At 39.2% G+C, this 20,989-nt stretch overlaps 1 protein-coding gene across 1 annotated transcript in view; it reads left to right on the forward strand.

Annotated features, from left to right (window-relative positions):
* Positions 1-2,144: 2,144 nt before the first annotated feature.
* Positions 2,145-20,989, forward strand: part of KLHL15 (kelch like family member 15) — a 61,909-nt gene continuing 43,064 nt past the window's right edge. Inside the window, exons 1-2 of the mRNA XM_036744658.1 lie at positions 2,145-2,291; positions 2,942-3,228. The gene's annotated coding sequence lies outside the window, so the exon portion shown is untranslated. The remainder of the gene's footprint in view (positions 2,292-2,941; positions 3,229-20,989) is intronic.

A 20,989-nucleotide genomic window follows, 5' to 3' on the forward strand; every position in this document is an offset into this window, starting at 1 on the left:
CAAGGGGTGAGAGCTCATCAGTTACAACACCTAATGTAGCTGTTCACCTGTTTTACAGGAGGTGGAGTGTCTTGTTTGAGCAACAGCAAGGATACTGGTGTCACTGGCTCATAGAGTACGTGGTGGGGGAGTAAGGTGTAAGAAGTCTGGGAAAGGAAAGGCTATGAATATGATACAAAGGATTTTATATTTGATCCTGGAGGTGATAGGAAGCCATGGGAGTTTACTGAATTTTGTTATTATTTAGTCTTTTTCAATCATGTCTGACTCTTTGTGACCCCATTTGGAGTTTTCTTGTTAAAGATACCGGAGTGGTTTGCCATTTCCTTCTGCAGCTCATTTTACAGATGAGGAAATTGAGGCAACAGGGTTAAGTGACTTGCCCAGGGTCACACAGCTAGTAAGGGTCTGAAGCAAGATCTGAACCCACTTTTTCCTGATTTCAGGCCCAGTGTCCTGTGTACAACACCTAATACAGAAGTGTTAACCAGAAAACTTCCAGTAACAAATGAAAGCACTGAGTAGGGCTATTTCCTTATTGCTAAAATGAAGGCATTAGACTAAATACTAAGGCTTTAAAATTTGGATTCTATCCTCTTCACAACCTCAGAGGTAGTTTCTTCCTCATACTTTTAAAACTCTGTTGCTTTTTTTCAGTGTGGTATGGTTATCCCTTTATCATTCATTCATTCATTCATTTATTTTTATATGGTCTGCTTCTGCAAAATGCATCTGGGCCATCTCCAGTCTTCCTGGTGAATATCAGGCCACTGGACCCAGATGGCTACAGAGGAGAAAGTGAGGCTGATGACCTTGCAGAGCCCTCCCTCACTCAAATCAAAGTCAACTGCAAGTCATGTTATCATTTCCCTGATGTCACGGTCCTCTTAGAAAACGCAGGACAAACACAACAAGGTTAGGTGTATATTCTTTTGGTCTGCTGAAAATTAATTGTTTGCAATTTTCCTAGAGAAAAGTAATATGAGGGTCTTTTAAAATTGTTCATACGATTTCATTTTACCTGGATGTTTGTTTATTCTCTAAGCTTATCTGAGAAGTGAAAAACCAAAAACTATGATGGTATTTATCCTTTCTATTTAATAATAACGAACCTCTTAATTTAATGTAATTTTGTGGTAGGAACACTGACCTCCAAATATTTTCTTCCTGTCCTTTCCTTCACTTTTTCTAGGAGAAAACTAACATTAGTAGATTTATAAAACAGCTGTATATTGCAGTTTTATATTTCAGAACAAAAAACAGAGGCTAAGAAAAATCGACATTAACAGCTTTAATTAGAATCTGGGTGTTGCTACGTAAATAAATATTGAATGTGACTTGCCTACTCAATCTATTCTGAAATTTTCTGCCATTTTCTTTTGGCGCAGACAGAAATGAATAGAACAGTGTTTTTGGATTGCTCAAATCATTTCTCTCAATGGTGCATATGTGCCATTTTCTATAAATTACCCACCACTGGGAGATGTACAATGCTGAACGTGTAATTGCCGTGCACTAAGCCGAGTGGAAAGGTGATGCAATATTTCGGGGCAAGTTGCCTTATAAAAATGATGTCATTTCATGCGGGTGTAATCACTTTTAAAACACTGGACTGCGGCCATCCTCCCGCCACCTCCCCCTTTCTCCTTCTGCCTTCCCCTTACACTCCCGTCCAGTTGCCAAAACGATTTTATAAGCGTTGCTATAACCTGAACAGCCGCTTGTCTCTTCGGTACCCCCAGTGTGGAATGACAAACATCTCTGCCCCTGGCCTATGGACCTTTGCCCATCTGCACGGGAGCCAAGGGTCTGGTGCGTACACGCACAGCGTGGCAGCGTCCCAAAGAAAACAAACGCGTGCCAGTTTTAAAGATAACGTAGAGGCCCAGCCCGGGCTCATCAAGCGCCGAAGCCAACGGTGCCCCTTGCAGAGGGTCGCGGGCTACAGCCCGTCATCCCGGGGTTCCGCAGGGATCCAAGCTGGGGCTGGGGGGTGGGGGGGCGACCTTATTTATTTGGCAACGGGTCATTAATTACGACAGCCTTTTTCGTAGGCCCAGAAGGATAGGAGGGGAGAAGAGAAGGGGCAATCGCAGGCGGGGACTTGATGACGGTATGATACGTTGGCCGGCGCCACCCAGTCCCTTCGGCTCGGTGTCCGGTTACTCCAGAGCCTGGTCAGGTTAGCGCTTCTGGCCCGCAGGTGGCGGCGGCGGCGGCGGAAGTGACGCACGCGCGGTGCCCGGCGTTAGAAAGAAAGATGGCGGCGCTGGCGCTGGACCAGGGGGAAGGTAAACACCGGTCAAAGCTGCTGTTGTTGCTCTGGGGAAACTAATCTATCTTCCTTCCGACCTCTTTCACAGCCTCACGGCCTTTCCGGGAATGGAGGAGGGAAGGGGGACCCGGGCCGCCTCCCCTCCTTCCTCCTGCCGTTCCCCACCCCCTTCCCTTCCTCCCTCCACCCGTCGCGGGTTTCACCCTGGGAGTCTCCGTCTCCGCCGCGGAGACGGACGGACCCGGCTGACGGGCGGGCGGGCGGACTGAGCAGCCGCGGCCCGGGGGAGGCCCCGGGCAGGGCCCCGCGGCGGCTGCGGGCTTCGGTTCCGGCCTGCGGTCACAGGGGGTAAGCGGCGGCGCGGGGAGGAGCTCGGCCTCCCGGCGTGGCTGAGCACCGGACCCCCGAGGGAGGCGCGGGGCCCGGGGGCCCCTCCTCCCGCGTCCCCCCCCCTTCCCCCCTCGCCCTCCTCTTCCCCCCTCCCCCCAGCCCCGGCTCCTCCGCCCGCCCCCGGCTGCCTATCAACCTCCCCACCCCCCAGCCGAGGTACTCCTGCAGGTATTGCCGTTATGATCGTTACTCGTCCCTCGGAAGCGATGCTGGGGCCCCCGGGGCGAGGACGTGGGGGGGACACCCCGGGAGACTGAATGGTGTGTTTATCCTCAGGGCAGGGACGGCGGGGGCCGCAGCCACCCCAGCAGCCGGCGAGCAGGCTCCCCCCACGCTGGCCTCCTCGAGCTGCCCCGGCCCCGGCCTGGAGGGAGGAGCTCCTCTAGAGGTGAGCAGCGGCGGCGGCGGCGGCGGGGGAGGAGGAGGGCGCAGTCTTCATGGCCTGGACAGCCCCGGGTCTTCCCTCTTCGGCCGAATCCCGGGACGCCAGCTGATACCCATGGCCGAGGTGCTTTTTCTGCTGCAGACGCCAGTCCACTCGTAACTGGACCGAGACCACCAAGGTGTGTATCCTGCCCCACCTGGCTGGCCTTTGGCAGATGAGTTTGTAGGAAGCAGGAGCTCGGGAAAGCCCCGGGCTCTGCCCTTTGGAAACGTTTCTGTAGGAGTCTGATTAGAGCCGTGTGTGTTCAGATCCTAAATCAGCTTTGTGTCCGTTAAAATTGCTCAGAAATTCTTTGGGGCTTATGTTTCCTGTTATGAAAGCACTCTTAAAAAAAAAAAAACAACCCAAAGGCCCCTCGATATCCATAAAGAGTCGCTTTTTCTAGAAACCATGCAAAATTGCCACATGTATCAGAATGATGGTTAGTAAGAAGCTTTTTAATTGTATTTAAATTCTGAAGGATATGTCTTTTTCCGCCTTTATTTTGATATTTTAATAGGTAGGAGAGCAAAGTAATGTTGTATAGATATGTAGTGACTTTTTGCTTGACTTTTACCTCATATTCATGGTCCACCGTAATTGCAGACGTTTTATATTCCTTTCCTCTCTGTTACAGCCAAGCTGACTTTTTTGGTATTCTCTGAATTTAATATGTCATCTCTCACCTCTGTGCCTTTCCACAGGCTCTCTTCAGTGACTCGAATTCATCCTTTCCTAACCTTCGGCTTCTTAGAATTCTTAGCTCAGCCCTTATTGATTTACCCCTTCATATGTCCCAACTGTTAGTGCCCTTGTAGTCTTAGCACAGTGCTTTGTATGTAGGAGGTACTAAGCAAAATTTGCTGACAAAATCGAAGAAGCCATTTAGTTGTGATATTTTTAAAAAATTTAATTTCATTTTGAAAAAAGTCAAATTTTCTCTCCCAACACATTTTATCCTTCCCATTGGAAATAAAAAAACACCAAAGCAAAATGAAACTTTTGTAACAAATATGCATAGTAAAGTAAAAAAAAAAAACAACCCTGCTTTCACCCTGTCCAAAAATTGCATGACCCATTTGTCACCTTGAGTCTATCACCTCTTTGACAGGAGGTAAATATTAGTATGCTTCCTTCTTGGTCTTCTGGAATTGTGGTAGGTCACTTCCTCGATCAGAATCCTTAAGTCTCTCCTAGTGGTTTGTCTTTATAATGTTGTTATTGTATAATTGTTTTCCTGGTTCTGCTCACTTCACTCTGCATCAGTTCATACAAGTGTTCCAAGTTTCTCTGAGACTATCTTTTTCATCGTTTCTTATGGCATGATAGTAGTCCATCATATCCATATTCCACAATTTGTTCGGCCACTAACCAATTGCTGCATACCTCCTTGGTTTTCAGTTCTTTGCCACTACAAAGAGAGCTATTACAAGACATTTTAATGTATTTTTGCCCTCTTCAAAGTTTCGTTGATCTCTTTGGGGTACAGGTTTAATAATGGTATTATTGGGCCAAAGAGTACATACAATTTAGTAACTTTGTGCATTTTCTGAATGGCTGGACCAGTTCCCAGATTCAGTACTTGTCATTTTGCTCTTTTGTCAACTTTGCCAATTTGATGTGTATAAGATGGAACCTCCGAATTGCTCTAATTTGCATTTCTCCATTGGCAATTTGGAGTATTTTTTATGTGGCTATTGCTGGCCCTGATTTCTTTCTTTGAAATGCCTATTTGTATGCTGTGACTCTTTATATGCTGGGGAATGGCTCTTACATGTATAAATTTGAATCAGTTACTTATGTATCTTGATAATGAGATCTTTTTCAGAGAAAGTTGCTGCAAAAAAAAATTCTCCTAGTTGATTGTTTTTCTTCTAATCTCCGCATTGGCCTTGTTTCTGCAAAAACTTAAGTTTTATGTAATCAAACTTGTCTACATGGCACTTTATAATGTAAACTATTATAATGTTAAGCTGTTTTGATGATGTGAACTATAATTAATCTTTATAACACATTACCTTTAAAGAACTTTCACATTTATAAGTAAAGTATAAATTTCAGAAAATAACTGTGTTAGTAAACTAATCTCCACAAAGCTTCTCATTTTATGTGGTTTAAGCAGACTGTTGTTGAGTCAATTTTCAGTTTTCTGACTCTTTGTGACCCTGTTAGGGGTTTTCTTGGCAGAGATACTGGGACGGTTTGCCATTTTCTTCCCCAGCTCAGTTAAGGGATGAGGAAACTGAGATAAGCTAGGTTAAGTGACTTGCCCAGGGTCATACAGCCAGTAAGTGTCTGAGACCTGATTTGAACTCCTGTCTTACTGACTCTAGGCCCAGTACTCTAGCTACAACACCTAAAGACTGATGGTCTGTAGAAAGGGCATAATTACACAATCTGAAGATAGTCTTGAGTTGTTATATATTATAGGTAGTAAATATCCCTAATATAGAGATACAAACTAATAGTAACTCACATTTTTTTTATAATGCTTTACAATTTACAAAGCATGTTGGGGGAAATTGATAGCCACATGCCTAATTAGTTTTGGAACTGGGCCTTAACTAGTCCTGTTCTAAATAAGTACATAGATAAAGAAAAACCCAACTCAACAGAATGTAATGGGTTGGGGGTGAGTATTAATTTGGCTTGTTTCTTTTATGTACTTCAAAACAGATTCACATAGGGAAGATGTGTAAAAATTAGTAAGTTTTTGTAGGTCAAGTTTATTGAGCTTAATTACAAGATACTTATTACATATATTTGTATCCCACCAACCAATATTTGTATTTGTATCCCACCAACATTTTATACTTAACCAAAATAGTATGTATAGTTTGGAGTGTTCAAAAGACACATTGATTCATAAGGTTTGTTAAAGTGATGGGTAGGGTGGGTGCATTGTCATTTTTTTTAAGATAAAATACATTTTTTTATTATTTAAATCTTTTGTCAAATTCATAACTTTTCTATTGTCTAATCCCATTTGGTCTAAAAACATGTTTTGGTGTTTTGTAAGAGGCAGTAAAAATATTTTAAAGTTTGTAGTATTAGAACAACAAAACACAGGGCCTACTATTTGAACGTAGCCTTAAAAGACATAAGATGTGTTAGTTTAACACCATTGCCTGAATTTAAAATTCCCACAAAAGTGTTCAGAGATAATTTTGGTGTTGGAGACCCTCTCTGCCTTTCTTTTTTGTGAAGCCAAAACCTGGGAATTATTATTAGAACTACTCTAATTGATTATTACAGGATTTCATAAAATTTAATGAAAGACAGTGTTGCATAGTAGAAAGAACATTACATTTGGTCAGGTGACCTAGGTGCATGTATTAAATAGAAATTTTGAGTATATTACTGCTTATTTTTTTTTTTTTTGAGCCTCAAGTTTGCTTATCTGTTGACGGTCAAGTTAGTGAATGTAAACATTTTGTGTTCATAAAATGCTGTTTAAATGTGAGCAATATAAGCAGTTAATAGAAGTGGTCATTGCTGCTTCTTAAAGTTTTGTTTGCTGCAGAATACTTGCTCTTTGTTGTTAGTGCTTGCATTTCTTAAATGAGAGGAAATGGAAGACAAGGGTGTCATGGATGCCAGAATTAAGAATAATTGAGGTACTGTGACATTTTAGTGGCGTGTGTGTGTATGTGTGTGTGTGTTGTACTGCTTGCTTTTGCAAAATCTTAAGAGAATTGATAATTATGTTTCAGTAATGAAACTGTTGACTTGCTTTTTCGGTTTCATTAGGAAATAGAGCTTTATGTTAAAGGAACAAGAAAGGTCAAAAGCAGTATTTTCAGAATTGAAAACTTAGTAGCTCTTTAATTTCATCTGGTTTAACTGCTCTGAAATTCGCATTGAAACAAAGAAAACAATAAGAAGTCTACACTTTACTTGTAACTTTATCCTGGACTTTAAGTGATTAGCCCAAGACAAGGACTTTTAAGTCTGTTTATTGGTAATAGATTTTCTTTTAAAAAAAATTAATATGTAACATTCACTTAATTTTTTTTTTTGATTTCCAAATTCTCTCTCTCCCTCCAGACCTTCCTCCATTCATTGAGAGGGCAACCAACATGATTAAGTAATAGACTTTCAAAGTAGACCTATGTCAGATCTTATTTTCAGAGATATGCATTTTAATTATTGTACCTTTTGTGAAAATAAGATTTTAACTATATAATATTTTTGTTTTTGTTGGCATGTAATTTATAAGATTTTGGTATCTGTTTCCTAATAGAAGTCTTTGCTGGTATTCTCACTGGATCTGGTCTCTTTAGATTATAAATGCTAGTGTTGTTGTTGGGGTTTTTTTTTAATAACATCACTGTTGGAGCACTTCTAAATCCAACAATGAGCAATCCTATGTTAGATAAGAGACTTTTGGTGCAGAACAACATCCTAAAAGTATTTACCAAAAAAAATTTAGTAACCATCAAAAATATTCAAATATCCAAACAAGAATTTTAATAAACATTATTCAGGAAAACATAAACCAACATTATTTATAGTTTTCATTTAGAAAGTTTGAAATTATATGTACATGTATACTTACACTTTATGCAGGCACACATACATATACATGCTTTAAGAAAATCATCCTAATTTTATTGCCATGACTTTGCATCAGTTTTTCTTAGATTTTGTGGTCGCTATTATTATTTAGGTAGCTGTAATTATTATGTATATTTTTTAGGAGAAAAATCCCAAAACATTAAATCCTTCTCACCTGTTGTAGTTGTTTCCGTTTTGATACTGGCTTTTAGGTTTGTTTTTAAAAATGGAGAAAATTATTTGAATGCTCAAGAGCAGAAAAAAATTGAGTTCTGGATTGTAGTATATTGTAGTGGAAAGAAAATTGGACTTGGAGTCCAAAGACCTGGGTTTGCATTCTGTTTCTGTCCTTTTATGTGTGATGGGAAACAATTGAAATTTCTCTTAGCTTTAGTTTACTCCTCTGTGCAATGGGAATAGTAATGCTTGTATTACCAACCTCGCAGTGTTACTATGAGAACTATAACATAAGATCTCCACCAAACCCATGATCTCATTCATGTGGCTCTTCTCCCTGACTGTACAGATTCCAGCTCATTCATACCTAATTATCCTATTGGTGGCAGTGTAGCACAGTGGAACGAATACAGGCTCTGGATTCAGAAGAGCTGGGTTCAAATCTTGCCTTGGCAGACTGTGACCTAACAGACCTTAGACTGGTCACATCCCTCCTGGGGCCCAATTTCCTCATGTGTAGAAAGGGAGGGGATTGAATGAACTAGGTGACTTCTGAAGTTCATTCCCCTTCTAGATCCTAATACAGTAAATTTTTTCTGGGAAAATGAAAATTTTGTGCCATTGTCTGAGCAACCAGCTGTTACACTTGAATAGTATAGGTTTTATATACATCTAAAAGTGATTATAGAAAGAATATGTGAATGCTTCTATAACTGCTGCACCTGGGGGTTTTTTGGTTAGTTTTAAAATTTCCTACATTGTTATAATTTGGGGGTTTAGGGGCCTTGGAATCAGAGTATCAGCTTCATAACATACATCGTAACATTTGAATCCTCTAATTGTCCTCATCCGTTCTCCCTCATCAGACTTCTTACCTTATTGGCCCCTTGTGAGTTCTTGCTGTTAGGAATTTCTGGGATATAAATAGCAATAATACTTTTCAAGGGTAGTGAAAGAGAGTAAGGTTTGATGGTTTTGTCATCCATTCCTAAGAATATAGTTATTCTCTTTGCTTTTTATTAGATAATTATTCCTGTTTAGTGAAAGTAGGAGACTTTCCCTTAGTCAGTGACATGCTTATTAAAGCAGGAGATAATAATAGTTTCCTCTCAGCTTAAGGTTAAAGGAATTCACCTCACATTTTGTAATTTAACTGCATTTTTTTTTTTTTTTTACTCTTGGGGAACCATACAATTGGGAATTCCAAAGACGGAGTGTAGTATTTTTCCACAGAAAATTACATGTATAGATTATAAATCACATGGTTTCTCTTAGCCAGTGAAGTTTTTCCAAAAGTGAATATTTGCGATATCCATCCAGTTACTGAAGCCACTTTCTAATTATGTTCTTGAGATTCTGTTGAAGATTTTTCCTTTTCTTCCATTCCTCTCCTTAGCTTTTTTCGAAATGACTTAAGTTTGTAATTCCCTGACAATTCTTTAGAAATTTCCTTTGTTTCATTAGAAATTTTACTAGCAAGAATTTGATAGGTAGTTCTTTCTCTTTTAATGTATTTTTTGAGCTTGGTTATTTTTCCTGCTCTTGAGGATTTTGTTCATTATTTCTCTACCTCTCCCTCCCTATGTGTTCACACACACACACAGTTATTATTCCCTTTACTACTTCTTTCTACTGAGTTTTTGTTCATTTTTCTAATTTAGAGAATGATAGCATTTCAGAATGGGGAGGGCCTGTGGAGATTGCCTAGTATTAGTATGTCATATGACAGATGAAAACTGTGGCCTACAATGTTACATGATTTTTTCCAAGACTGTACTAACTTTGCTAGTTAGTAGCAAAGGCAGTACTAGAACCTAGGTCTTCCGATTCCCATACCAGGATTTTTTCCCACTGTATCATGCTTTTAATGAGCACAGTCCTTGGCTTAATAACTGTTTTTCCTTGATTCATCATTGTTACAACCTGATGTCTTTATTTTTAAAAAATAACATTCAGAGTAACAGTCTCCAATCTAAATCATTTGGTCGATTGTTTCAACGCAGCAAACATTTTCTTTTAGAAACAATGTTATTAGTAGTGGTTAGTGTCTCAGGTTAAGCCAGTAAAACTCATTTAACCCATGTAGCTGAAATCTATTTACTTGTAAAGTTTAACTGCTTCAGTGGTACACTGGGAAGAAAACTGTCTTTGGAGTCAGAGGACCTGGATTTAATTCTGTCCTCTGACCCTGTGACCTTGGGCAAGGCACTTAAACTCCCTCATCTGTAAAATGAATTGGACTAGATATCCTCTGAGATCTCTTTCAAACCCTAGATTTACCAGTCAATCAACAAATATTTATTATCTATCTACTATATACCTGGCACTGTGCTAGGCACCAGAACTACAGTTATTAATAATGGCCTTTTAGGGGTGAGGTTTCTGTTTCTCCTATCACTATAGTCATCCCAATTAGCCCTCTCCTTCCCCTTACCTCTCCTATAGAGCCATCCCATATGACCAAGAGTATCAGGGTTTTTTAGGGGGGGGAAAAAGTCAGCACAACTGATACATTGAAAAAACCTGCAAACATGTTCAATGTGTAATACCTGGGGATCACCTCAAAGGGTAGTTGGAAGGGTCTTCTCATGTCTCTTCATTTGAGTTCTGCCTCATCTTTATAATTTTGTTACATTTACTTTTTTATTTTGGGCCTGTTATTGTTCTTTCCACTTAGGTTATTGTAGTTACTGTGTGTACGGGGTTTTTTTTTGACTCTGTTTATTTCACTCTACATACAGTTTATAGTTTATAAAGATCTTTTCATATTTCTTGGTCTTGTGCGCTCTCTCTGTCTCCCTCCCTCTCTCTCCCAACTCTCTCTCTCTCGCACGCGTGCGCACACACACAAAATTTCTTATAGCACAATATTCTATTACACTCATGTACCACAGTTTGTTTAGCCATTCTCCAGTTGATGAGCATCTGCTTTGTTTCCAGTTCCTTTGGAATCACAAAAGTGCTATCACAAGTGTTTGCTGTAATTATTTTGGAGTATGTGAGGATTTTTTCCTTAACAATGGCTTCCTTGCATTATAAGTCCGGTAATGGTATCTCTGTTTCAAAGGGTATAGACATTTTAGTCACTTTATTTGCATAATTCCAAATTGTATTCCAAAATGGTGATACCATTTCACAGCTCCAGCAACAGTGTATTAATGTGCCTATCTTTCCACAACCCTTCCAGCATTGAGTGTTGCCATTTTGTTGTTGTTTTTTCTAGTTTACAAGATGTGAAATAACTTATCAGGGTTGTTTTGATTTACATTTCTCTTATTACTGGTTATTTGGAGCTGAGGCTACAATTACACAGAATGAATCCCTTCTGTGTTCAAGGAGCTTTGATTCTATGATATTAGGTTATAGTTACATATATTGATTTATGTGACTCTGCATATACAACTATATATATTCCTTTGGGCTTTGGATCTTCTGAGAATAGGCCACTAGCAGTCCCACTCAGATGACTTGGACACTCATACTAGGTTATAAATTCCTTGACACCAGGAATTAGCTCACATATCTTTGTATCTTTAGAAATGTGAAATGTGTGGGGATGCCTTCGATACAGTTTTTCGTCATTCTCAAAGAGGATCATGATGCTGTGACTTGCAGGTGAACTGAATTTGGGTGAGGGAAAGCTGTGCAAAGTCACCAGCCTCACTTTCTCCTCCAGAGCCATCTGGATCCAGTGGCAAGATATATAGATAGGGTGACTGGAGCTGGCCCCCACCTTGTATACAGTGGGTACTCATTAGTGGTTGAATAGAATTCACATAAGTATTTTGTTGTTGTTCAGTCATTTTTCAGTTGTGTCCAACTCTTTGACTCCATTTGGGGTTTTCTTGGCAAAGATACTGGAGTGGTTTGCCATTTCTTCTCCAGCTCATTTTACAGATGAGGAAACCTGAGTCAAATGGGGTTAAGTGACTTGCCCAGGGTCATGCAGCCAGTAAGTGTCAGGCCAAATTTGAAGTCAGGAAAATAGCCTGACTCTGGACGGGCACTCTATCCACTGTGCCATCCAGCTACCCCCACATAAATATCACCAACATCAAATCAGTCTTTGGTGTCATAAAGAATATGAGTGAGATGAGGAAGCAATTTACCAATATGCTTGTATTATGACTACCTCTCTCTCCCACCCCCAAATAATTTGGGTGTTTAAAAACATCACTTGTGTAGTTTTATAGTCCCCTCATTGCTGGAGGATAGGTCAGTAGAGCACAATAGAGAAGGGAAAAGATTCTCCAGGTTTTTCTACATCCATGGTGTTTGGGATAAATTAAATTTTGTCTCCTAGACTGGAATATGATGTGGGGATGACAGCCATACCACAGAGTTTCCTTAGTAACCTAAAATGGCTTCTTTGGGAAGAGGAAATAAGGGAACCATAGAAGAGGTAAGAGAACACATAAAGGTCAACAGTGCCAGTTTTTGCCAACTCCATAATTTTGTCTAGGGCCAGCCCTGTGTACCTACAACTTTGTGCAACAAAAAAACCTTATTAAGGTGTTTCAGATGCCAGGTCACACAAGTATTGAGACTGTTGGCAAAATCACCATCATTAAAATTGTAATGAAAAACATATAAAAATAAGTGTTCTCTATCTTTGGGCTTGAAAATTGATCTTAGGTGCAATTAATTTCAAATCCACAAAGTTTGAAAGAAAGTTTTATTTTTAATTATGGAATAAATCAAGCATTCAATAAAAATGATGATTGTACACAAAACTGCAAATCTTCTGTGCACACTTTTATTCTTTTCAAATACATAACAATTATCATGTACATTTCTTTTTTTTTTTTTCATTTTTTTCTTCCCTTCCCTCCACCTCACAGCCCTAGAGATGGCTGCCATTAGACACAGATTGGTGTGTGTGTGCGCGTGCGTGTGTGTATATATGTGTGTACACACATACGTATATGTAAAATTATTCTATACGTTCTTCTATTTATCATTTCTTTCTCTGGATACAGATAGCATCTTTCTTCATATGCCCTTTATAGTTAATTCGGGTATTTATAATAGACAGAATAACTTAATAGCTCAAAGTTGTTCTTAAAACAGTATTGCTGTTATTGTATCCAGTTTTCCTTTGGTCCTTCTCATTTCGCTCTTCATTATTTCATGCAATTCTTTCCACTTTTTTCTAAAATCATTGAGCTCATCACTTTTTAGAGCATAGTAGTATTCCATCACAGTCATATGTCACAACTTGTTTAGCCCTTCCCCAATTGATGGGCATCCCTGTAATTTCCAGTTCTTTGCCACCACAAAGAGAGCTGCTATAAATATTTTAGAGCACAGAAGTTCTTTTCCTTTTTCCCTAATCATCTTTGGAAACAGACCAAGTAGTGGTATTACTGGGTAAAAGGGTATAGGTAGTTTAATAACTCTTTGGGCATAATTCCAGGTTGCTCTCCAAAATAGTTGGATCATTTTACAGTTCCACCAACATGAATTAGTGTCCCAGTTTTTCCACATCCTCTCCAACATTTGTCACTTTCCCCTTCTGTCATTTTAGCCAATTTGGTAGGTGTAAAATGATATCTCAAGGTTTTTTAAATCTCCATTTTTCTAATCAGTAATGATTTAGAGCATTTTTTAATATGATTACAAATGGTTTTGATTTCTTCATTGGAAAACTGCCTGTTTATATCCTTTTATTGTATTCCCCATTTGTCAGTTGGGGAGTGACTTCTTATAGATTTGTCAAAATTTATCAATTTTTGATGTGAAACCTTTATCTGATAAATTGTCTATAAATTCCCCCTCCCCGCCCCCCCCCAATTTTCTGCTTCCTTTCTACAGACTTTTTAAAAGCACTTACTCTGTGCAAGGAAGCATGCTGGGAGTGGGGTTGCTGTGCAAAGATGAAATAAGGCACAGATCTTGTCATCATAGAGATGGTAATTTAATAGTAGGATTAAGGCTTGTATACAAACAACTATGATACTAAGCAGAATGTGATGGATACAAAGGAGAGATGAAGTGTTCTGAGAAATTAGGGGGTTGTATGAGGTCTCTCACATGAGGAGAACAGGGAGAGCTCCAGGAGAGAAATGGCACCTGAGTTAGACCTCGAAGGAAGGAATTTGGAGATGGAGCGATAATGCTATTCTAGGTAGAAATCTGGAGTAACTCCATTCTAGGCATGGGAATGGGGGCAACAAAGATGGGAGAATTTAAGATGAGAATGATGGGAGAGTGAGGATGGTAAGAAGCCGAGTTTGTGTTTAATAGTGTAGGAAAGTGAGTAGAATTTTGGAGCCAAATTATAGAGTGCTTTTTTGAATGCCGGGATAAGAAATGCATATTTTACTTGGTAGGCAGTGAGAAGGCACTTAACATTTTTTAGTAATAGAATGAGGCAATAGAGCATTACGTTGTGAAATTTAAATTGGTAGTATTGTGATGGATGGATATTATAGAATCACAGGTTTTGAGAGTTGGAAGAAACCTCCATCTAGTCCAACCTATACATGAAGAAATCCCCACTGTATAGTATTTGATGAGTGGTTGTCCAGCCTCTTCCTGAAGACCCTAAAACATCTCGAGGCGAGCCATTGCACTTTGGTACAGTTTTACTTGTCAAGTTTTTCCTGACATCAAACCTAATTTGCCTCCTTGCAACTTTTAAAATTAAGATAGGAAAATTTTGTTATCTCTGGTAAGAGTCTGATATCCAAGACCATATTGATACAATGTTGGTAGAGCTGTGAATTGGTCTAATAATTCTGTCCAAGCAATTTGGAATTCTGCTAAGAGAATGACTAAAATATCCATACCTTTTAATACAGAGATCCCCACTGTAAGATCCCCCTTCCTTTTGGCAGAGCACCAACAGGTAAAGGTATGATACTTCATGTGGACAGGGGGAAAGGAGAGGAGGGGAAGGAGCTGAGTTGCCCAACTAGAGCTGGCCGGTTGGGTCCCCAGTGGGGCAGCTGGTACTACTCACAGATAGTTGTTTGTCTTTCTTTCTCAAAGAGGACCGTGACATCAGGAAAATGATGCCATGATTTGCAAGTGAATTGGATTTGAGTGAGGGAGGGCTGTGCAAAGTCACCATCCTCACTTTCTCCTCCTGAGCTATATGGATCCAGGGGCAGGATATAGGACTACTGGAGATGGCCCTCATTCCCAGTAGTAGGTGCTAGATCATGGAAGACCTAGGTCAAAATCCTACATTAGATCTGTCTGCCTCTCTGTGCCTTACATTCCTCATCTATAAAATGAAGGGTTTGGACTCGGTGGCTGTGAGATCTCTTCTGGCTTCATATCTACAATCCTGTCATTGGAAAATGGCTAACAGGTTGCAAAATGAGTGTAATATAATATGCATATACATTATCTCCATTGTTAGAAGGCCAAGACCGCTTCACTTTTTGTTTTGTATCCCAGCACTTGGCACATAGCAAAAGATTAATAAAGTCTTACGGAATGATGTGAAGAACAGTGACTGTGAAGAATACAAAGAAGCATAAGAAGACTTGTTTACATGAACAAAGTGAAGTGAGCAGACCCAGGAAAGTTATATATACAGTGACTACAATGAAAGTGGAGAGACCAGTAACCAAATATTGAAGCTGAGTGTATTTAAACTGAGTGCTTAGTGCTGATTGTTGTTGTGTGTCCTTCGTTCTCGAATAGGACCATGACATCAGGGAGGTGATGCTGTGACATTCAAGTGAATTGGATTTAAGGGAGAGAGGGCTGTGTAAAGTCACCAGCCTCACTTTCTCCTCTTGAGCCAGATATATATCTGGATGACTAGAGATGGCCCTGGATGCAGTGGGAGACCTTGGCCTTTTTTTTTTTTTTTGGAGGTGGGGAAGGCAGGGCAATTGGGGTTAAGTGACTTGCCCAAGGTCACACAGCTAATAAGTATGTCAAGTGCCTGAGGCCAGATTTGAACGCAGGTCCCCCCGATTCCAGGGCCGCCATCAGTATGTGCCACCTAGCTGCCCCTACCTTGGGCTTTTTAAACTGAGGTCTTTAACAGGTCTCAGTTTGACTGAGGCAGTTCAAATCAGTGATTAAGATTGGGTAAGAAATGAGTCAGAGAGTGGCCTCTTTACCTGGGAGGGAAAGACCATATTGGTTTCTGGCCAAAATAGAAAGGATCGCTATTTACATTCACTCTGAGCCAGTCAGGCCCCAAACAATAACCAAGTGGGTCTCTGCCTTGGACCTGTTGTTGGCCAGTCAAAGAGAGCCAGAGCCATCTGGGTTTAAGGCTAGGTCATTAAGGGGGAAAAAAAAGGTTTTAGATAAAGGAGCTAGCCCTTGATTGCAAGGATCTCACATTCTTGAGGGCGACATCACATATAAGAAGATTCATTTGTAGGGTGGAAAGACCTAAAGGTACTGCAGAAGGGCAGATGGCAAGGCCCAAGAGTCCTAAGGAGGCTTTGCAGTGTTATGGTATAATAATATTCAATATTCTGATACATCCATGTAACAAAGTTTATTTAACCATTCCCTAATCAATGGGCACTTACTTCTTTGCCACTACTAAAAGTTTGACCTTTACATTATAAGATTTTTAAGAAGGAATTGTAATTAGTATCCTTAGTAAAATGAATGGTGAGACCGTGTTCCACAAATGAAATTAATAATGACCAAGCTTAATCCCCAAAGAAGATATATGAGAATGTACCTCTCTTCTTTCTTCGAAGAGTAAAGAAACTATAGCTGTGGAACACTTTATAGAATCATGGACTTGCTCGATGGATTAGTTTTGTTCATCTCTTTTTTTTCTCTTTAATTTTTTGTTATGAGAGGAGTTGTTTTTGGGGTGGGCAAGGGAGTAGAAATATATTGGGAAATGTAGGTTATATAAAAACAAAAGATCTCAATATAAATTTAAGTAGTTCATGAACAGTGTCAGAGGAAGTGGCTGTGGAAAGAGGAAATAGAATTAAGAGACGTTGTAGATGTAGAATTCACATGATTTGGCAACTGGATATGGGAGCTAATAGAGGAATCAGTGGTGACTGGGAAAGTGACAGTTCCATTAATAGAAACATGCTCTGATGTTTCAGTAGAGAATAGGAAGTGGAACACAGGATTGTCCGTAGGTTCTTAGAAGGCCAGAGCTTGTGCTCTATTGGAATAGTAAAGCCCTATCTAGCAGGAACAGCTTCAAATATAAGGCCAGCAATAGACTGTGTGTCTGTCTCCCAAGGGCCAGTTTACCTAAATTCTCTAGTCTCATTATTGCAAAATTAGTTACAAAATGATTCTTTTTCTGTTGGCCTCAGTAGTTCAAAGGATCTGAGTCAAAATACTGGCTCTGATTAACTTTATTTTTCTGAGCTTCCGTTTTCTCATCTGTAATGAGGGGGATAAACTAGATAAGCTTTAAGGTTCTTTTCAATCCTAAATCTTTTATTCTCTGAGGACCTCTACCAAGGCTTGGAGGCCTTATTATCTCTGTCAGTAGAGGGAAAATCCACATTGATAAAATGCTGTAGGTTTAGAGTATTAAGATTTGGAAAGGATAAATACAGTTTTGGACACACTGGTTTTGAGGTGCTAGTGGCACACCCATGTGAAGATAGACAGCAGATAGTTGGGAATATTGGACTAGAGTCCCCGGGAGGAGTTAAGTGAATGTAAAGATTTTGAGTCATCTGCATAGAAATAATTGCTGAGGGAGTAGAAATGATCACGAGAGAGAGTTGAATGGGAAGAGATCTAAGGACAGAACCTTAGAAAACATTAGTGTTTTTGTGGAAGGGAGAATAATGAGGTAGTAAAGGAAAAGTGAGTAGTGTGTAGGAGAGATAAGATCACATTGTAAGACTGCCATTTCTTGAGAGCTAAGGGAGAAAAACTGGAGAAGGAGCACTAGTCAACAGTGTCATACTGTGGAGAAATCAAGGGATGATGAAGACTTTAAAAAGGCAAGTGATGAGTTCGTTACTGGTGGAGAAAGCAGCTTCAGTTGAATGTGAAGGTGGAAACCACTTGTAAGGGGGCAAAGAGTAGGTGAGTAAGTGGAAGCAGCAAATGTAAGTTACTTTTCTAGACATTTATCTGTAAAGAGAAAAATAGCTTGAAGAGAGTAAGCAGGGTCAAGGGAAAGTTTGATTTTTAGGACGAGAGGAAGGATTCAAAAATAAATTGAGGGGGAAAGGAGCCAATAGAGGGAGAGACTGAAGATGTAGAAGAGGGAAGAGGAATAATTGATCCATGATTCCAGAGGAGATGGAAACAGATAGATAGGACCAAGGGTTGAGAAGATTAGTTTTGGCAATATGGATTACCTCATTTTTTAAAAGCGAAGGAAACAGAAGAGAATGGAGAGGGACTTAGAGAGGTGTGAAAGAGGGTAATTGAGGATTGTAATAACATTTTTCTATTCTTGTGTCATGACATGTCCTTGTTATTGACTGATAAATATCAGTATATGAGTACTTAAAGAATCTGTAATTTTGTTGGTATTTCATCAAACACAGTAGATCACAACTTCTCTACGACTTATAGAATTATTGAGTTCCTGTGGCTAAAAAGATTCATCACTTAGTAGATAGTCTTCTCCAGGCCCAAACTTGGAAACTTCACCTTCAGGCCTGAAGATAAAACTGTATCACCCTGTTACATTTTCAGAGCTTATGGTCCACTAGCATAGCTATATTTTTTAAGTAGAATTTTTATTGATAGTTTTTGGTTTTTATATCACTAGAATTTCTCCCAATACCCTTCCTACTCTCAGACACACATCTAGTAAATGATATTTTTAGAAGAAGAGAAAAAAAATTAGGAAAGCTGATTAATACATCCATAAAGCCTGAAAATATATGTTTCGTAACTGTGGATCTCTCACCTTAGCAAAGGAGTTGGATAGGATTGTCTTCTCATGTCTCTTTTTGAGGCCATGCTTGTCCTTTGTGATATTGCTACGTTTACTTTGAATTTTATATGGTTCTTTCTATTTACATTGTTGTAGTCATTGTATATATTGTTTTCTTGACTACTTACTTCACTCTGCATCGGATCAAGTAAGTCTTTACATACTTCTGTATTTATCATATTTGTCATTTCTAACAGCACAGTAAAATATTCCATTACATTCATGTCCACAACCCTTTTTAGCCATTTCCCAGTTAATGGGTATCTACTTTGTTTTTAGTTCTTGCTACCACAAAAAATGTGATAAATATTTTAATGTATATAGGAACTTTCAGCAATAATCTCTTTTGCATATATGTAGTATAGTAGTGGAATCTCTAGGTGAAAGGGTGTGGACATTTTATCTTAGTCATTCTATTTGCATAATTCCAAATTGCTTTCCAGAAGTTATACTGACTCACAGTGAATTCTCCACCAACAGTGCACTAGTGTGCCTCTCTTTCCTTAACTCCTCCAATACTATTTCTATATTATGTCATTTTTATCAATTTGCAGAGTGTGAGGTGAAACCTCAGGATTGTTTTGATTTGTATATTCTCTTCTTTAGTGATTTGGAGCATTCTTTCATATGGTTACTAGTAGTTTGCAGTTCTTTTGAGTACTGTTTGTTTATATCCTTTGACCACTTATCTTGGCATTACTTTCAAGAACCTTAAGATCATCACATAATGATATACATCAGAACAGGCCTTTAGTGAAGAGAATCCATATTGAAAACTGTACTGGGGTTAACAATTCTTTTATCTCCTTTTAGGAGTTGTTAGCCTATCAAAACAAGTAAAATTATTAGGTTGAGAATAGCAGATCTGTAGATTTATGTCTTGTTAGTTCAGCATGTCCAAGATATACTTTAAGTTGAATTTTGAGCCTTTCTTGCCCTAACAGTGGTAGTGATGAACTTCTGCTTGGCCAAACTGGCACCTTAATGCAGTCCCATATGTCCAATGTCACACAATGTCACACAGAACAACTTACTGAGTTTTGGTATGTTGTTTGTAGCTAGGGAAAACATCTTTTGAGCTTGTGAATTCACCTGATCTTCAAGAATAATTTTCCCATTAGCACTTTATAATAGCCAGGCTAAATGGCTATTGTAAATGGTGCTGCAGTCATCATTGTGTGGATTTGGAAATCTGTATCGTTCAGCTCCAGGACAGCTAGGTGGCACCGTGGATATAGTGCTAGGCCTGAAGTCAGGAAGACTCATTTTCTTGAGTTCAAATCTGACTTCAGATACTTAGTAGCTGTACAATCCTGGACAAGTCACTTAACCCTGTTTGCCTCAGTTCCTCATCCATGAAATGAACCACACCAGTATCTTTGTCAAGAACACCCCAAATAGGGTCACAAAGAGTCGGTAATGACTGAAGCGACTGAACAGCAATTATGCAGAGATGCTCATGTCCATTTGTGAGGCTGAATTCGTGTTCTCAGTGTTTTACTGTTTGAAAAACACTAATTGCAATACACTCAGATATATGTCATTGCAGAGAAAATGTACTTGAACCATCTGAGGGTATTCACCGAATAATTCAAGCTTGCTATGTACATAATACTGTAATACAAATGAAGTAGTATGAGGCAAAGAAGGGCCCTTTTTTCCTAAGATCTGATCTTGCTGATTCAACTACTTTGCATTTTCATTTAGAAAGAGTGATTGTTGGACACATGCTGTAATTTAGGAATTAAAATTTCACAATATAGACATAGATCAGGTAAGCTTCACTACTTATTGGTTCATTAGGCATTCTATAATGATTTAAGAATCAAAATTATTTAAATTTGCAGTAATGTTAAAAGGTATCTTAATTTGTACCATGTATCTATATGCATTTATAGACAGTACACTGTTTTGCTGCAATGCGTTCCTGGAGCCTGGGTTGCAAAGTAGAATGAATAAAAGCAATTCAGCATTTTTCTCCTCTCGCTGTTTTGTGGAGAAAACATTCAGGGATTTTTAACCTCATGTGTAGGTAAGGCAGACTTTTGATTAAGTGTACAATAAGTTGCTTGGAACATGTCCCAAATATGGCAGAAACTGCCAGAGAGGAGGTTAAAGACGAGAGGAGAGATATAGCTCTAAGTAGTGGTGAATTTTAGCCGTGTAGTGAAAAAGTGGAAACTGCCTAAAAAGTGCATTTACAAACTGTTATGTCTCTTTCTATTAGCTTTTAATTTAAGCTCTGCGAAGTAGTACTTTCACTTACTCATATTGATATTTCAGTAACCTTTCCTGTTTGTAA

Source organism: Trichosurus vulpecula, chromosome 2 (assembly GCF_011100635.1).
Source record: "Trichosurus vulpecula isolate mTriVul1 chromosome 2, mTriVul1.pri, whole genome shotgun sequence".
Taxonomy (NCBI): domain Eukaryota; kingdom Metazoa; phylum Chordata; class Mammalia; order Diprotodontia; family Phalangeridae; genus Trichosurus; species Trichosurus vulpecula.